The sequence below is a fragment of the Mycteria americana genome, chromosome 26, assembly GCF_035582795.1.
Source record: "Mycteria americana isolate JAX WOST 10 ecotype Jacksonville Zoo and Gardens chromosome 26, USCA_MyAme_1.0, whole genome shotgun sequence".
NCBI lineage: Eukaryota > Metazoa > Chordata > Aves > Ciconiiformes > Ciconiidae > Mycteria > Mycteria americana.
Genome location: NC_134390.1, coordinates 699,333 through 717,852, shown reverse-complemented (window position 1 = coordinate 717,852; position 18,520 = coordinate 699,333). Strand labels below are relative to the sequence as shown.

The window sequence follows — 18,520 nt, the reverse complement described above, 5'->3', positions numbered from 1 at the left end:
CTGGAGGCTCCTCCATGCCAGGCAACACGTAAGCGTGACAATTCCTACCCCAGAGAGTCCAGACACTCCCAGTCTGCAAACAACATGTCACTGCAATGAGGCATTCAGAGGAGGGTCCAGCTGTGTGACAACCAAAGGAGCTGCAAGTATGAGTTTCGAGAAGGTCAGAGAGACTTAAGAAAATCCCTCTCTAAGGAACAGGCTGCGAATCTCATTCCTTGTGAGGAATCGGGCACTTACAGGCTCCCTAAACACTTTGCGGTATGGGAGTGAGCAAGCCTGGGGACACGCTGAACTCAATTACGGCCACCGGCGCTCCCCAGTAATGCTGTTAGGAGCAGACATCCGAGCAGCCACATCCCCGGCAGCAAAGCTAAAAAAAAACCCAAAAAAAGCGTTGACAGAGCAAGACCAGGTCTGCTCTCAGCCCAGCGGGGCTCTCACCAGCCCACTGGGGCCACACTGTGACCCTGCATCGCAGGGCATCTTCGCCGTTGCATCCAGAGTCTGGGAAACCAGAAAGGAGGAGAGGGGATGCACAGACCAGTCCCCAGATACCCAGGTTTGGGTTTCCAGGGTCATCAACGCAACGGTACTACCCTTCCCGACTCTTTTGTGAAGGATGATCGCTCTCCAAAGGTGCCGGAACAGCACCGGGAGAGCCTACGCAGGAGCTGCAGGGCATGCAACCCTCTGGGTGGGCTGCAAAACACATCCAGCCTCCCGCATCCAAAGCGATGAGTCCTCGAGCAAACACGCGTGCCAGGCAGTTGTAAGGATGGCGGACGTGCTTCCTCTCACCTGCTGCGAGACAGGAGCTGGGGCCTGGAGTCCGGGCACAAATTGCATCAACCCTGGATGGGTGGCACAGGAGAAGCTTGTTCAACAAGCTAGGAAAGGGGCCAAGGGAGCCGGTGTACGGCAGGGAGAAGGGCTGGCCAGAGCCAAGCAGCACGGTGCAAACCCTCAGCAGCTTCGTTAGCACGCAGAGGCAGAAGAAAAAAAACCACCCAGCCATTTACAAGCTCTTCTACCACATTAGCCAAGGATCTTTATAGGATCTCACACTGCAATTCGGCAACAAATCCTTACATGTGCATGTAAAAGCAGAAAATATTTCAAAGTGCCATTCCCCTGACTGGAAGGAATGAAGTAAACAGATTTCCAGATTACGGCTCGGGCACTGCATCAAAAATACCTCCAACCTGACTCCTCGCTGGCACAACGCTTTGTCATTTAAGCCACAAAAATTAGACAGGGCACTCGCTGCAGCAACCCATCTGGATCTGCGAGCCAAGGCAGACCCCACTGGCACTGCATTAGTGGCAGCTGGATTGCTTTAATACGGCATTTTTATGTGAGCAATGCGTCCTTTCTCAAACTCTCCTTCAACAAATACACGAAAGCACCTTTTCACGCGGCCGCAACTTTGACACGGGCTGGCAGAGCTTCCCTTTTTGCATCTTGCCTGTATTGTGACTTTTTGGCACAGGCCGGTACCTATTGATGCCATCTGGGCTGGCTGTGGGAAGACGGGAAGGGGCTGTTTGGCACTGGCCTGGCTCAGGCTCTGCCCTCGTTCCCAACCGATGAGCCTCATCCGAGCACGCATCCTCTCTGGACCAACTTGATGCAAGAGTTCGCAGACACGGAGCCAGGTCTCAAGACTGCCTGCCAACCAGGATGAGCAAGCCTGGCACACCCCACCCAGAGCAGAGGCCAGTGGCCACCGATAAGAGCAATAACAGAGAGGAGCGCTCAGTTGCAGCATCACAGGAGCGCCCACAGACCCCCCGTCCCTGCCCCAGGAGCAAACACAGCAGAAGAGGCAAGAGCCAGCTTGAAACGCAACAAGTTTCGATGCTGGTGAAGGACCTGGGAGCACCGCAGCATGGGAACTGGAAAGAAACACACACCGGGAAGGGTGGAGCATCCTCCGGCATTGAGTCACGGGCTGCCACGGGCTCCATCAGACTTTTGGGCTTCCTGAGCAGTCTTTTCAGTAGAGACCTCCTGATCTGGGGCTCTTCCTCCTTGTTCGAAACCCCCTCTCTAAATTAAACCAGCTCCTAATGCCCATGATCACTACTCATGAACAAGCAAGGCCCTAAATTGCTTGTAACATCACATGGAGTAAAGGAGCTGCTGCGTGTTAACGTTCCGCATCTGTGACGGATTCATTTAGAGATTCAGAGCCCCAAAACATTTCTAGGGTAAAACTAATCAAAACAAGCTTTTAGATAGGAGAACAGTTTCAGCAAAGTATTACTCTCACAGGCTTGAGTTTCAAAGAAAGCATCGAGCAACGATTCACAACCCGACATCACGCAAAGCAGCCCTGAAAGCATCACGCTTAAAGGATACACATCCATCAGCTACATCAACTGCAGCGGCAGGAATTTTCATTTTCTGGGACAAAGAGCCAAAACTACTCAATCAGACCCCCAAAAAAACCCCACCATTCCTACAGACCGGCCATTCCCAACTCCACCGCCTCCTCCAGTTTGAGCCGGTGCAGGAACAGCAATGGCTCTTTTCCCTTTGCAGGTCTGAACAGGCCCAAACTGGGGAGCACTGGTGACCCCAGAGTCAAGGTCCAGCAGCACCAGGGGATTTGGGGCAGCTGGCACCCCTTCCCCTTCGCCTGTAGCAGGGCTCTGTCCAGCCAGACCAGGGCTGGTTTCCAGGAATGGGCTAAACAATTCTATTTCCCCCGTTGTGGGAAATCACAGCCACTTTCAGGTGAAACAGGAAAGCAGGAGACGCCTCTCCCAGCCTTGTCTGAGCCCTCCCTACCCTCTCCCCCATTCAGCACCCAAACCACGGGGGCTGCCGGCCCCATCCCCAAGAGATGCTTCTTAAATAGAAGCTTTTCCCCCTGTTTTGGAGGAGGACAGGTGATTTGTAGCAGCTCTAGCTGTTCCAGAGATAAAACCAGGAAAATAAGGAGAGGGAAAGGTGAAAGTTTGCCAACTGATAGAGCAAACAGCAGGGCAGATCAAGTGTACCCGTGCCACGGCAGCACACCCCAGGGACACGAGAGCAGGGAGCAGAGGGGGGGGAAAAAAAAAAAACCCAAGTCCGGTGGCTTCTGAGCTCCCAGCCCTCGCAAAGCCAAGTTCAGACATGGAAGAGAGGGGGGTCCCACGTGTTGGATGAGGCCAGCCATGGTGTTCAAGCTCCACAGATCCTCTTATCCTCTCTGTCGCAAACACAGCGATATTCCTTGTTCACTTGATGCTCCTAGGAGCTGGTACTTCAAACAAGTCGTATTTAATCATTCGATTGACATCTCTTGCGCATCGAATGAGAGAGGGCACCACCACAAACCACCTCCCTGCCCGATCTGCACATACTGGGGGGGGGAAAAAAAAAAAAAAAAAAAAAAAAAAAAGAGCTAACCATGCAGGCACGTGCTTTGCAAGGGATGCCTCTCCTCCCGGCAAGGATTCCCCGCCTGCAGACGCCGCGTTTACTCCGCAGGCTTTCATCGAAGCAAGCGGCACCGCCTGGGACCATGCCTCCGAGTCCGCAAGCCGCAAAGAGCAAAAACCCCTTTCCCAATGCATTAGGGCTTGAACGGCGATCTAAAAAAAAAAAAAAACAACCCAAAAAACCCAAATAGCTAGGCATCTTCTGGAGCAGGGAGACCACTGTGCCTGCAGTGAGCAAGCTGCAGAGTGCCTCATTTCCTGAGCAGTGCCACGGGAGGATGTTAGTCATGAACAAGAAGCAACAGCGGTCACCGAACCCACGCCTCACAGGCCAGAAAGCTTGGGTAGGATGACAAAAACAACATGCATTGGATCCGCGCAATGGAAGCCGTCTTGGTTTTCTTTCACTCTGAAGCTGCTGCCTGTGTTTACGATTTGTTTAAGGAAAAAAAGGCAGCTGTAAGATGTTAAACTAGATTATTGAGATAAGAGGTTAGGTGCTAGGATGGTGCTGTATTTACAAGCAGAATTTAAAATTCTGGTACAACTGCCTGTCTGCGTTACCTAAAACATGGTCCCTTGATTACTGCCAAATCCAGTTACACTGCACCCAGAACAGGACAGAGCCATTTTACTTTTATTCTGCTAGAAAAACCTGCAAGACACCAGCTTTTCCCAACTTACCATCCCCACCACTTCACTGCGGGCTCTGAAAGTGCATGCGGACCTTCTTCCAGACCTAGCCCAGCAACCGAAGACACAATGCCTCACCAGTTTAGCTGAGGTGAGGCTTGACATAAGCGCTTCCCAGCTCTCCAGCACAGCTGGGTTAGCCTAAAACCTTCCCAGTAGCAGCCTACGCTGGGCTGCAATCCCAGCGAGCAGCTCCGCCGAGATGGAAAGCCCAGGAAAGACACAGTCTGGGTGACAGACTGGTTCATGTGCTGAATTTCAGTCCTTACAGCTTTTTCCAGCATCGCTAAACCCAAAGGCACTGCAACAACCACAGGGGTGGAGGTGGTCAACGCCGCTGCAGCCGAGGGGTTTGGTCTGTGCATGTTCGCCCCTAAATGCTCCCGTTTATCAAAACTGGTCTGCAGACACAGCAAACACGTGTGGCGTGTTCACACTTGCACATCAGCCAAGCGGTTACTCCAGGCTCCTTCCCACTGCAGATCGAATCATGCAATGCTGATTGTGCCGCAGCTGGTTTGGCACCAGCATGGAAACCCGGTTTTACCTCACTCTTGTGATTGAGGGGCTGAAGCAGATGCTGGAAGAGGATCATTCAGCTTTGAAGTTACCAGGAAAATAGGTGCACAAGCGCCGGTTCACAGGAAGGATTCAGCCCCGTCCAACTTCCCCTCTGATTCATGGAAGCAGCCTGCAAGGTGCTCTGCCCAGATTCAGGGGAAGAGCCTGCTCCCGGCTGCGCCTCGGGCACATCCGACCAGCTTCCTCGCGAGACGCCCCGATCTCCCGTCCCTGCCAAGCTACGGCAGGTCTGCTTACGGAGCAGCAAGAGGAGGCTGCCGAGAGCTCCCCGCGTGCTTCTCCGGGAGACGCTGCTTAAGGCAGGGCAGCTATCAGCCAGCATCATCCCTGCCCTAAGTATTCATTAGCTCAGGGGAAAAAAAAGAGGGACAAAGTACAGAAAAGAGTCAGTCTCACTAAGAGGGGGGGGGGTTTGCTGTCTTTTATGACTTACCACAGGCTGGGGAAGTGGAGAAAAAGTCATGCTCAGCCTGATCCTCAACTGCAGGACATCCTGTTTGACTGTCCTAAGGCATTCAAGAGCTGCAGAATAAAGCTAGCTATGGGAAGCTATCAACAAAAAAAAAAAAATTAAAAGAGAAAAGAAAAAATCAAAGGCACCTCATGACAAGCCAAGGCCACTGCAGGGCTGTTGCTGCCGAGCCATAAGCAGCAGAGCTTTGTTGGCTTTTCAGATGGATGCAGTGAACAAACACATGTTTACCAGCACAGCCTCTCTCCCTACGGCACCACAGCCGGCGCAGCTGGCACTTATTTTGCCCGCTATGGTTTTATTGAAATGTAAAGGTGATGACCACCACGTGCAGGGGGCTGTGTCCTCAGCCAGAGGATGCAGAAGCAGCATCGCCCGATCAGGCACTTGTTCACCCTGGGCTCCTGGATGGCAATCCGGCGGGATCACAGAGCTGGATGAGCACGAAGCATTTCCAACTGCAGAACAGGCTTCTAAATTAAATCTACACCAGCTGCACTGTGCGTATTTGGCATTAAGGTGCTGTAACCATAACCCATTCACAAATTATCAGCAGCAGATGTCTCTGCCTTTCCTACCCCTTCAGCCTGTAATTTTAACTACAGACAGGAGTAGCACGTAATAGCCATTTCCTTCTTTCACATTTTCACTTCTTATCTAGAAGAGTTATTTCTCCAAGCTAATGTTTCCAATGGAAACTCTGCTTTTAGCTTAGTCAACACGATTTCCACGCTGATATCACCGTTGCTCTGCCTGTACCGTTGTGCCTCCAAGTAACACCACCACATTTGCACCCAGCTAATTGCAGGGCACAGCAAGAACGGGTCAAAGGGAATATTGTGCTCAAACAAATTCAGAACAGCAATTATTTCCACAGATGCTTCCCTGTGACACTTAGCGTCACCTGAACCCTTCCTAGATTTCAATCATCCTCTCCTCTCACTCCAAATTGCTTGCGTGCTTCATCTCTGCCTTCGTTTCCCAATCGCTAATTCCACGGTAAGAGCAGCCGAGGAATCCTTTCTCTCATATTCTAAAAATTCAGGAAAGGCCAACACAAAGGAGCTGTCCCTGCATGTGGCGAATACCACACTCCTTAAGAGCTTCTCCCTTATTTCGAAATATATGCAAACAGGTTCTTGCTAAGAATGCAAATCGCTCTATCACTCTCCACCAGAGAGATAAATCACACCAAGAATAAACAACCCCCCAGGGACTCCCCAACAACTTTAATACTGAAAATATTTCATTTATCATATCAAGCCTATATTGGGGTGGGGGTTTTTTTGCTAGAGATGCTGCAGAAGTCTGCACAGGAATAATGATCTGCTGAAGACAGGCCCTAGATTTGGGAGAGGAACTCAAGCTTGGCTGAAGAGAATTTGAACCTTCATCCCTTGACTTGGAGCAAGGGCCAGGAGCTGAGCATCCACGCTTCAGCAGAAGCAACTCCTGGCTGGTTTCAGGCTGCTCAGCAGAAGATGGGAGGGCTGGGAGAGCCACCCAAGCTCCTTTTCAATGCCACAGTTAAACCCACGCAACCAGGTCAGATATGACGCCACAGACATTCCCCAGACTGACTTGAAATAAGTGCATTAAGCCAGACAAGCCACGCCGGTGGCACTCGGATATCAAGACTAGGCTACAGAAGAACAGCTCCTCTTTGCAAGGCACCAACCCACAGCTCTGCAGGAAGAGGCCAGAATTCAAGGTCTTGGGATTCACAAAGTCATAACGTACGTGGAAAAGATTGGCAGCCTTGGAAGGGCCCTATCCGCTCACAGTGGCCTTTGAAATAATAAACTAATTTACTAAGATTTGAGGAGATAGAGGACAACATCTGAGGTCATTCCCAGAAGTAGAGACCTGGCAGCTTTGGTCGACCCGTGCTGGAAGCAGATTATGTTAGATGTTTGCTGCAAGACATCTTAAACACCCAGCTACACTCACAGATCTACCCTGTGGCAAGCAAAACCCTCTCATGAAAGAGGACAAATAACTTTTAAAGCCCCTTGCATCTATCTAGGCTTGTTGAGCTGCTCCGATGACAAGATTTTTCTATCCTGCTGCCTTATTTCACAGAATCACAGAATCATATAGGTTGGAAAAGACCTTTAAGATCATCAAGTCCAACCATAAACCTAACACTGCCAAAAACCACCACTACACCATGTCTCTAAGTACCTCATCCAAACGTCCTTTAAATACCTCCAGGGATGGCGACTCAACCACTTCCCTGGGCAGTCTGTTCCAATGCTTGATAACCCTCTTGGTGAAGAAAAATTTCCTAATATCCAGTCTAAACCTCCCCTGGAAGCTATTTCCTAAAGACCTGTAAGACATTTCATTTGTCAGGGTGGGAAGAGACACTGACCTGGAGAAAGCTGCATTCGGAGAAGCAGCAAGTGACAGAAGAGTTGATTTGTGATAGATTAGTCACCCTAAATCAACACCATAGAAACACAAGCCTTGACCAGCCCTTGTTACAAGACCTAGATAAACGCAGCAGGCCTCCCCACTGGCTTAAAAGAGATCCAGCTTCACCACCGAGTGCATTTCCCAGGAATTTGGCATTACAGCAGACAGTAAGTGGCGTTACAAAAGTCTTATCGTTAAGGAGGAAAAAATTGAGCTCCCAATATACAGCATAACAGGGCTGAAAGTCTCATCGCTCTGTTCAAGCGGGAAGTTACGATACGACCACGGGAGCTGCCAGCTTTTGGGTAAAATGGGACCCCAAAAAAAAAAAAAAAAATCAGTGTATCCCTGGACCTGCTTGCCCTGAAGAGACAGAGCTGGAGCGCCACAGTGGGATATTTCCAATTTATGCGAGAGAAAAACCGAGTCGTGTCATCTCTGAAACCATTCCACAGCCAGGAATATTTGCACGCATGCAGATACAAAAGGGTAAGAGCTGCAAGTGAACATTCCCAGCACCAGACTAACTCTCACCATCTCCTCAGAAAGGATCTCTGCCTTTCACACAAGCTCCGGAAGCTCAGCTTGTCACAGCGATGTCTTCTTGTTCTTTACTTATATTGTTTGCCTTCTTGCCCCCCACCTTACATCCCTTCTGAAGTCCAGCCCAGGCACTCACACTCCAGCCCAAGCGTTCCTGACAAACTTCGGTATCCTCAAGAGCCATGAGCGGAGCAGTGATTTCTCAGCAGACCTCTATCAGCTGATTAAAGGACAACTAGAAATGCAGCAGCCATAGGTTAAAAGAGAGAAGAGCACCAACTCAGACGGGGGGGAAAAAGAGCAAGCAGCAAAACAGAAGTCGGACGAAACAAAGAGGACATCCCCATATCATCTCTCACCAAGGAGATGAAAGAAAACAAACCCAGCGACCATTAAACCTTTGCATTAATTGCTATTTTTCCTTGAAGTGAAGTTTTGGTCAGAATTACAGCCTGTTACTGCAGATCAGGGACCCTAAGGAAGGAATCGGACCCACAAGCCAAGCTCCTGGTCCTCCCCGGCCAGCCGGGCTGCTCTCCCCGACCAGGATGGCTAGTTACCTGCAGCGGGTGCCCAGGAGCGTGATGAGGAGGAGCTGGCTCCTAGGTCTCTGCTTCTCTTGCCTGTCTGGACAGGCCGACAGGTAAATTCAGAGCTAAGCACAGCCACGGCACGTGACGCCAAGGCAGAGTCATGCCCTGCCCTCAACAGGCAGTTCCTTCTCCAGCAATTTCACTGTTACTTAAGGGAGCGAGTGGGTGAGCAGGGTTAAAATTGTTCCCCTCTACTTAGAAATCTGTGGGTAATTCTGCTTTTCTCCTTCCCAGAGATGAGCTGTAGCAATCCCATTCTCCCACATCAGCCATTTTCAGTTCAGCTTGCCCTGGAGCAGAAAGCACTCTGACCAGGTATGCTTGGGCTGCAGAAAGAAACAGAAATTACATTTTCTGGGCTTGTGACTGCAGCGTCTGCAAGCAGAGGGGTCCACTAAGCACTGTCCCTGACCTGCCAAGAGTTAAGCATCACCCCTCCTACGAGTAGGTCTACACATTACCCGTGGATTTAGGCACCCGGTATTGTCAGTGCATTGTCTCAGATCCCACCTCGTCCCTTTTCCCTGCTAAATTTTTGTAGCAAAGATCACACAGCCACGGTCCCAGACATTTTGTCACAACGTGCTTCACTGGCTTGAAATTCTGCCATCCACGACAAGTAAAATAAACAGAAGGAAGCGTTTCTTGCAGTGCAGTAGCCCTGTGCATGTGCAATAGCGCTGGTACAGACACAGGGTCTCCTACCCCGCTACGGTGAGTCATAGTTTGTATTTCAAGAGCATCAGGCAGCCCAACCGCACCAGTTTTTGTGCCCTCTCCCAGTAATGTGCAGTGTCAACAAGGAGGACAGTGTGGGAGGCCACCCAGGGCAGCAGCCAGAGCACAGAAAAACAGGTTTCTCCTCCTCTTCTGTCCAACGCTGACCAGACCACAGGATTACTCGAATGTCTGAGCACGAAGCAGAGACACTTGGAAAACAATCGCCTCTCCTTTGAGCGTGCCAGCGAGAGCACGACTTGAAACTACAGTTATCGGGCACAGACAGATACAAGAACTGCCTGCACCTGGATCCCAGGACAAAAGGCTAGAGGAAAGTAATGTGCCAGGACTACTGGGTTGAGAAGGGCTCTCCCCCTTAGGGAAGAGTCCCCAAAATAGAGATTTGAATTCAGGCTTAGGAAGTAGTCAGCACCATCTCCACATTCAGCATAAGCCAGGCTATGGAAATAAAATCTCTCTTCACCTGGTGAAGAGAGCACCAAGCTAGAAGCGTCCTAAGAGAGCACAAGGGCCTTGGGAAGATGAGGATGGATGAAAGACAAGCGTGCCTCAGACCGCGTTTCCTAGGGCATCGTGTTTTCCTGGAGACAAGGAAGCTGAGGGGAGACCTCATCGCTCTCCACAACTGCCTGAAAGGAGGGGGTAGAGAGGTGGGGTCGGTCTCTTCTCCCAGGTAAGAAGTGATGGGACGAGAAGAAATGGCCTCCAGTTGCGCCAGGGGAGGTTTAGACTGGATATTAGGAAATTTTACTTCACTGAAAGGGTTGTCAAGCATTGGAACAGGCTGCCCAGGGAAGGGGTTGAGTCCCCATCCCTGGAAGCATTTAAAAGCCGTTTGGATGAGGTGCTCAGGGACATGGTGTAGTGGTGGGCTTGGCAGTGTTAGGTTTACGGTTGGACTCGATGATCTTAAAGGTCTTTTCCAACCTATACCATTCTGTGATTCTGTGTTCAAGCTCTACACGTGGCAGCCGGTACTCACCATCCCTCCAGGGACACAAAGGTGAGCTAGCGCTTGCAGGTCTGATCAAGGACACTGCATGTTCTGCAAAACTAAGCAAGTCTAAATATACACCACGCTTGTATCTTATCTGCATTCTGTTAAACAGGTGTATTTATGGAGCTACGAGTGCTTATTTATAAGGAACCCTCCATGTCAGCACTTTCCACATCCCTGCAGCAGGGGAGAGAAGCGAAGCCTTTACGGACCTGATGTGACACAGGTCCCAAAGCCCCATGCCTCACCTGGCAGCGGGTGACAGACGGCATGGGATGCCAGCCTGCCCGGCAGGCAAGGGAACTGTCACTTCCCCCACCGCCGATCGCCTCGCCCATCGCGCCAGCCGATTGTGGGAGGCCTCTTGCCCAAGCGAGTTGGAGTGGGAGCAGGAGGTGGTGTGCGTTACAGCCTGGCATTGAGAAACTGAAGTGGCACCTATGCGAGCCGGGCACCCATATTGCAGCGGTTGGGATAGAAAGGTCTGTAGCAAAGGAGAACGCAGGCTTCTGGTGCGCAAACCCTCAGGAAAAGGCACAGACTTCTCAAGAGAGAAAATAGAAAGGCATCGTGTGTTAAGAATGCCCTTTTCAGCCTCGCTCGCCTCATCCAGCACACCAGTGCTTCCACCAAAAACCTCTGGGAACTGTGAACACGCACAGGACTTTTGTTTAAGACCGGAGAGTCACTCACCAGCGTCCCACTGACCAGGAAAGTCAGAGCTCAGAAGTCACGTCAGCAGGTCCCAACGCCTTGGGCAGACAGCATGTATTCCTGGCAATGAGGAAACTACTTTTAGATATACAGATAAAGGTTCCAGGTATTGTTTTTCATCACTTTTACACCCCGTTTCCATTTATTAGTAGCCAAGTCACTTACACATGTGAAGTTTACACTGATACTACCGTTAAACACCACAGATAAGAAAGTTGTACTGGAGTTGCAGCTGATTCAGCAAACAAAATGAAGGTGGAAGCAAGCAAGAGTGGCACCAGTGACTACCCTGCCACATTGCTCCTTCAGCTGAAGTCACACCGAGGTCTCTCGACCAAGAGGAGACCCGTTCCCCAGCCATTGCTTCTGCTTCTTCAGGTCACTGCTGAGAGGCTCCATTTTAAAGCCTTTGAGAGTCTCTGACCTTCCTTATCTCCCTGGACTTTTGCTCCCCTTTGTCATTTATGTTCCTCACGCCCTAGTTTAACCGTTCTTCCCTCTCCCAACCCCAGGGGCACAAGCTGTCCTCCTCGTGGGCTGTCAGCCGAACACCGGCACACGGGTCGTCTTCAAAACAGGAACTTTTCATTTTTAGACTGGAATAGATCAACTGGAAGGGACCCACAACAATCAGCTAGTCCAACTCCATTTTCACCTGGTTCTTTAGTTGTCCTCCTCCACAGCGGATCAACTTCAGAGACAAATTTTAACACAAACAGCCCAAATCAGAGGGATGCTTTCCACAATCGCTGCATTTAACACTCAGCAGTAGATTGTAGGTCAATATATTTATTTTAAGATGCAGCTCCATTTGCATTTCTCTCACTTTGGGGTTATATTTTAATCCCCCCACCTTTGCGAAACTGTTCTAAATTAACACCACTGCCTCTCATCCCCACCACAGATAGCAGAGGGTACCCACGTGCAGGGACGAGCACCCCACGTTTGCCATCGCACTGGAGCGGGCAACAAAGAGGGTAACTGGAAATTGCAATGCAGAAGCTGTCACCTCCGGGTCTCCTGAAGGACACTCTCATGTGAGGGGGAAGAAAACCATCAACAGAAACCAGATGCTCCACGCCTGCCCTCCGTGGGCTGCAAGACAACAGCTCTCGCAACAACTTTCACCCGCTGCCTGAACACACAGCGGTTGTTTTGCCCCCCGATCTTTCTGCCCGGGTGATGCATGGCGAGCGCGAGCCGTTTCACACGAGTTACGCAAGCCCCAGAGCAGAGCAGAGCACCGAATCGCTCCGCTGCCACCTCTTACCCAAGAGACGCAACCAGGAGGTTACCCAAAGGGGGAACCACCCCCTTGTAGCTGCGGTTAGGAAAGAGTTGGTGGCAAGCAGAGCCACTTCTGCCGGAGCTGGGGCAGACGCCGTCCACATCACAGGTTCCCGGCATCTCTGGCTGCGAGGAGGAACCGTGATGCAGACAGCTCTCCACCCAGGGCTGCTGCACCCAGCTCTGGGAGAGCTCAGTCCTGCAGGATGGGACAAGACCCTACCCAGCACCCAGCCACATCCCCACCAACGTGATATCATTCTTTAGATGCCACCTGCATTTATTCACTTGCCACCTGCATCATATTCAAATACAGGAGGGCACCATGTAAAACCCACTGCCCACAAGACACTTCCAAAACAGGACACCCCATACATGACACCTCCTTCCACAGAAGTGGGATTTAATTCCTCCCACGTGACGTGGTTTTAGGAAAGTCCCTCGTAGCAGTCTCCAACACCCACCCACAAAACAGCCCCCACGCCTGCCGCGGCCGTGCATGTCTTTTTCTCCACGTGCAGCATCAGCTGATCGCCCTCATTTCTGGCCATAATCGGCCCGAGGAGGTTCACGCCAGAGCGATCAGACCTTACCCTGCACCCCAAACACGCATCCCCTTCCTCTCGCGACTGATACGCTGCCGTGGACTCGCACTCCTGTGCGTAGACAGAGGAAGATGTGCCACAGCTCAGCTGACAGCTTCCCCCCCTCACCTTCGTGCTCAGACATCGCATGGGAGAGACAGACCCACTCACAACCGCCTTTAACTCCCATTATTGCTCTCCCAGTAACTTGACATATCAGCATTTCCTCTTTGCAAGCCACAGGAAGTTTGGGCCAGACTGACTTCGCTTTGGCTCAGCGATAGCAGGTTAAAAATTATTCCCGAGCGCACCTCTAGCCACAGAGAGACACGACCACTTCTCCCCAGTTAGCTATTAAATGGAAAGAGAGGCTAGATGATCCAGGTATTTTGTCTTAATTACATTGAGATTCAGGAAACAAACATCTAGTGAAAAACTAACTGACCCGAGGCAAATTCTTGCCTGATGAAAAACCTATTTTTGTGCTTCATGCCTTTGTTATTCAAAACCCCGTTGCGAGATCTTACACCCGATCTGTTTACAGACAAGCAGCATCTCGGGCAGACATCTGCCAATGCCTCCTGCACCTGACGGGCCTCCCTCGCTCCTCGGGTCCGTGATGCCGGAGGGACCGCTGGCCAAGCCACGCAACGCCAACACGCGGCTCCCTGAGCTACCCACCGTCAGCCTGGCACTTTTTTTTTTTTGCCCTAGATCCCAGTTAAGCACACTTTCACAAGGCCCATCCGAAAGCCAGGGTGCAGCCAACGGCTACCAACCCGATCTGATTTGACTCAGTTTTAACCAGCTGCTTTGGAGAAGGAAGAAGAAGTTTTATTCAAATGAGTAATTACAGCCTTAACTTCCTCCCCCAAAGCAGACAGGTTAAATATTCCTCCCTACCCGCACAGAGGCACTCGGAGCACTCAGCCACGGCAGCCCGGCTCGCTCTCGCTCCCCAGCAGACGCAGAAGAAGCACCGACAGGGTCCACAGACCGGAGTGGGACGCCGAGCAGATGTCTGTCTCCCTTCAGGAGGGGACGCACGTTGCCCCGAGATCGTTGGTGCTCCTTTAACCGAGTCCTCGGAGGAAGATGAGTCACTGCCCAGCTCATGTGGGAGGAGAGCACGCCACAAAACGCTGCAAAGCCAGGGCTGGCTTCTTGTGAAAATCAGTTTCTGAAGAAACTTGTAATGCTGAAGGCTCCAGCCCCAGGCTCAAATAAGGGGGGAAAAAAAAAAAAAAAAGAGGAAGGGGCAGCTCACCCCAGAGAACAGGCACCTCTACCTGCCCTAAGCCAGCCACCCACAACCCCCCACATCCCTTTGGGTGCTCGGTCCTGGCCCGGGGGTGCCCTGCTTGGTCTAGGGAAAAAGAACCCTCGCCCTTCCTCGTGTAGGAGCTGCACAAGATCCCCGGTACCTTCGTTTTCTTTGCACTGGGAACTTGCAGCCAAAAGATCCGGGCAGTCACATCCGACACGGCCAACGGGATCACTCAGAGAGGGACGAAAAGTCACTGGGGAATTACAGACACGTGCAATTACTGCCATGGCAGGGTCTCAGCCTGGTATTTGATATCTTTCCCCTCCTTTCAAAAAAATACTTAATTGGGAGATTAAGTTTAAGATTCATTTTAAAGTTGATCATTAATCAGGCACTTATCCGAGTCAGAGACAAGCCTGTTCATAAAAAACAACCTAAAACACCAGTTAAGCACCCCAACAGCACCCAGGTAATTCACCAGCTTCAGAGCCCCCCAGAAAGGGTTTGGGGAGCCCCAGAGAGGGACACACAGGGACAGGACATGGGGAGAGGGGACAGGGGTGGCTTCCCATGATGGGGGATGGAGGGTGAAGCTCGGGAAGGGGCTCAGGGCTGCGGAGGGGAAAGGGGGCTTCACACCAACAAGGCATAAGTGACTGGGTCCAGCTTCTCCTCATCCTCCTGCTGACCCCAGGGGGAATCACCAACCAGCCCAGAAAGGGTTAAGTCAGCCAGAATTTAGAGGGGAAGGAAAGCACCCCCAATACAGACACATTCACCCCCCAGCTCCAAGCTCTGGACCCAGTAAGGGGTGGTCAAACCTGAGACTGGACAGCAATGGGGGGGGACCCTGACAGCCCCCCCCCCAAACCAGGAGCCACCCCACAACTCATAGGGAGGCTGGGAGGGACCAGGACACCCCTAATCCTAAGGGGACCCCAGTTTTGGCAGGGGAAACCCTTAAGAGCCTTGAGAGCCCCCAGCTGAGGGGAGACACAGGGTGTCAGGAGGTCCCACATGGGACCCCCAACCTGAGGGGGGGGGGGGGGGGGCACAGACTATTGGGGGGCCCAAACATACACAGGATCCCCAAACCAGAATGGGGAACACAGGGAGCCCCATACCCACATGGGACCCCAAACCAGGGAGCACACAGGGCACCGGGGGAGCCCCAATACCCACACGGGACCCCAAAAGCGGGGGGGACTTGGGGGACACCCCCAGAATCCTCCAACCAGTAGAGAGAGGGCAGAGGGCACCCATGGGTGGCCCCACGCCCGTGCCCCTCCGGCCAGGCGGGGCACCGGTGTCCCCCCCACCCCCGTATCCCCCAGTCCGTGAGGGCGCCGGGGGGCTCCCTACGGCAACAGCCGCCCCCCAGCCGCCCCCATTCAGCACCCCCGTGTCCCGGCGACCACCAGAGCCACTGCCGCCCGCGAGGCCGGCCCCAAGGTGGGCACCGAGGGGGGGGTTTCCCTCAGAAGCGGCGTCCCCGCGGGTCCCCGGTGCCCCCAGCCCGGGCCCCCGTACCTGCACTCCCGGCACCGCCGCCCCTCTCCCCCCACCGCCCCGGAGCCGCCTTTTGATGGGAACCGGCCGGCTCCGCGCCACGCCCCTCGCCGGGGCCACGCCCCCCCGAGGCACGCCTCTCCCCGCCCCCGCCAATGCCAGCACGGCACCGCCTCGGCACCGCCCCCGCGGGGGCGAGCCCGCGCTGGCACCGCCTACCAGCACCGTATAAGGTTCGTTCTGCGCGAATCCCCGCCCTCTAGGGGCGTGGCGAGGGCTGGCGGGAGATTGCACGTGGCTGCCTGCACCGCGGGGGGCTCCCCAGGCTGCCCGGCTTGGGCACCCCACGGGCCGCAACCCCCCTGCCCAGCCCGGTCCCCGCCTTCGGCCCAGCCCCGGCCCGTGCTGCCCCGCTCCCCTGGCTTGTGAGGAGCCCTGTGCTCTGCCAGGGGCTTCAGGGATGCTGCTGGGGGCTTTTGGGGTGCCGCTGCCTGGCACTTTTGGGGGCAATAACCCCTACAGGAAGCCCAGGGGGCTCAGGCAGCTTACCCATTTCCTCCTGGCCCGTGGTCAGTCCCTTACAGGGACAAGACAAACACCACCAGTACAATAGTGCCCCCCCCAGCACTCCTGCGCAAACTGTCTCCCTGTAGCATCGGGTCCTGAGCACGTTTGGGTGTCCCCACCGCATTTCACCTTTGCTCTGGTGTCTCCTGGCAGTCCAGAGGTTGCAGAGCTCCATCCCCGGAGCTGGCAGGGGTTCAGAAGCTGCTTCCCTTCCGGATTTCTAAGTAACAAGCCACCATGTACTTGGAACGCTTGCCGCATTCATGACCTGGCAAAACAACTCTGTCTGGCTTCGGCAGCTGCAGTATTTTCTGGGTTTATCTCCCTCCTCCCCCATTTTTGAGAGGACACCCAAGAGACCTGCCACCACACACTGCAAAACCTCTATCTGATTACAGCCTTGAGAGAGTTCTCGTATTTTTCTGATGTTTAGATCAGATTAAGGGCAGAGGGAGAGCTGGTTCATCCTCTACCTCCAGCCTAGAGACAGCAGCATCTGCGAGGGCCTCGGCGCAGCTCCAAGTGCTGGAGACGTGTACAACCAGGGGTGGGCAGGTTCCCGGCAGAGTCGTGGCTGTTTGCAGCCTGCAGGCTGCTCCCGTCGGCCCCGCGGCCGCAGAGCCCAGGGCTTCACGTCCCCAGCATGAACCGAGCCCGTACGAAACCCTCGCAGGTCTGGAGGCCGACAGGACACCTGGGTTTGGCTGCTCCTGCGGGACCTGGTGGTATTTGGAACAACGCAACCAGGCAGGTCACAAGTACTGACCTTGACCACCCGAAATCCCATTACCGGTGACATGAGTTAAACTCGGAGCCTGGGAATTTGGGCTGAGCCGGTTCAGCTGGTGACGCAGCCCCAACCCGAAGCTGCTCCGTCACCCGGACACGTTACACCCCCATCTGAAAAACTCGTGATATTTGGCAGTTTTTCCCTTTCCATCCTCAAAAACCCCTCCAGGGTGTGGCCATCAGCAACATTGAATAAAACAGCAAGAAATGCTTCGAGAAAGCCCCTGCGTGATGCTCCCAGGGTTTATTAAGTATCCCGTAAACCTAAAATCCCCGGAGAAAATGAGCCCCCAACGCACGCGAGCGAGGCAGACGGCAATCACCGCCCCTCAACTGCAATCACCGAGTTCAACAGCTCTAATTTGCGTGGGGAAAGCGTTTCGCTAACAGTTTTCAAATTGATTTAATGAGGCCAACAAGAGAAAACAACGTCTGGGAAGAAATGGGAGTTCATTAGAGACAATTTAGTGGCGCAGAACTTTTTCGGGAGGGTGGGGAGTGGGCTGTGGATGGGGCTGGAGTGATTTTGCATGGGCACGGCTGCACGTACCTCTCCCAACCGCTGCTGATTTCCACCCACTGCAGCCCTTGAAATGTTAAAATATGTCCCAGGCCTTCGCGCAGTGAATGCCCACTGACCTCGCCTTGCCTGGACCGGCGCGACGTGCTCCTCAACCCCATAAAAAAACTGTTCTCCCACCGAACCCACCTTTTGCCGCAGCCACGGCAGGGTTTGTGCCCCAAGCTACGGGGAAGGCTTGCGGCTGATGAGTGGTTTAATTTGCTCCCTCTATCACTACCTGCGGTGCTTATAGCTGTTTTCCAGCAGCTCTCCTGCTGCTTTCCCCCCTCAATCTGCCTCACATAAGGGAATCCGGGGCCGGACCCTGGCACAGCTCTTGCTTTCCTGCTCCGCTCATCATTGCATCCCCGTGACCCGCACGGTGCCGGCAAGAAACCGCACGCACGGGATGCAAAACCCCTCCCGCGCGAGAGCCAGGGGACGCACAGAGATGCAGGAGGATTTAATTCTTGCAGGAGGAGTGGGGTGGGAACAGCGACCGGGAGCTGCGACCGGGAGCCGGCGTCTTGGTGCTCCTCCAGCCTGGGAAAAGGGGTCCCTCGGCTCGGCGGGGCTCGGCTGGGGCTCGGTGGGGCTGGGGGAGGATGATGATGGTTCAACAGCCGGGGTGGGATGTTGAGTGGGAGGAATCAAAGCCCTCCTCGGCCACGGGCACAGCCAAGTCACGTCACCTCCCCAGGTAACCCTGACAGACACACGGACAAGGGAAAAAAGCACAAACACAACTGGGTTGGAAACCGCTCCACA

General features: G+C 53.3%; 1 protein-coding gene across 4 annotated transcripts in view; it reads right to left on the bottom strand.

Annotated features, from left to right (window-relative positions):
* VDR (vitamin D receptor) overlaps positions 1-15,915 on the bottom strand; it is a 40,357-nt gene extending 24,442 nt beyond the window's left edge. The window contains exons 1-3 of one of the 4 annotated variants that reach the window (XM_075525582.1): positions 15,856-15,915; positions 14,446-14,578; positions 11,167-11,247 (exon numbers count right to left, since the gene is read on the bottom strand). The gene's annotated coding sequence lies outside the window, so the exon portion shown is untranslated. Of the gene's footprint in view, positions 1-11,166; positions 11,248-13,961; positions 14,161-14,445; positions 14,579-15,855 lie in introns of those variants that run through there. The other 3 variants (XM_075525584.1, XM_075525585.1, XM_075525583.1) reach the window with 3 other exon arrangements.
* Positions 15,916-18,520: the final 2,605 nt, after the last annotated feature.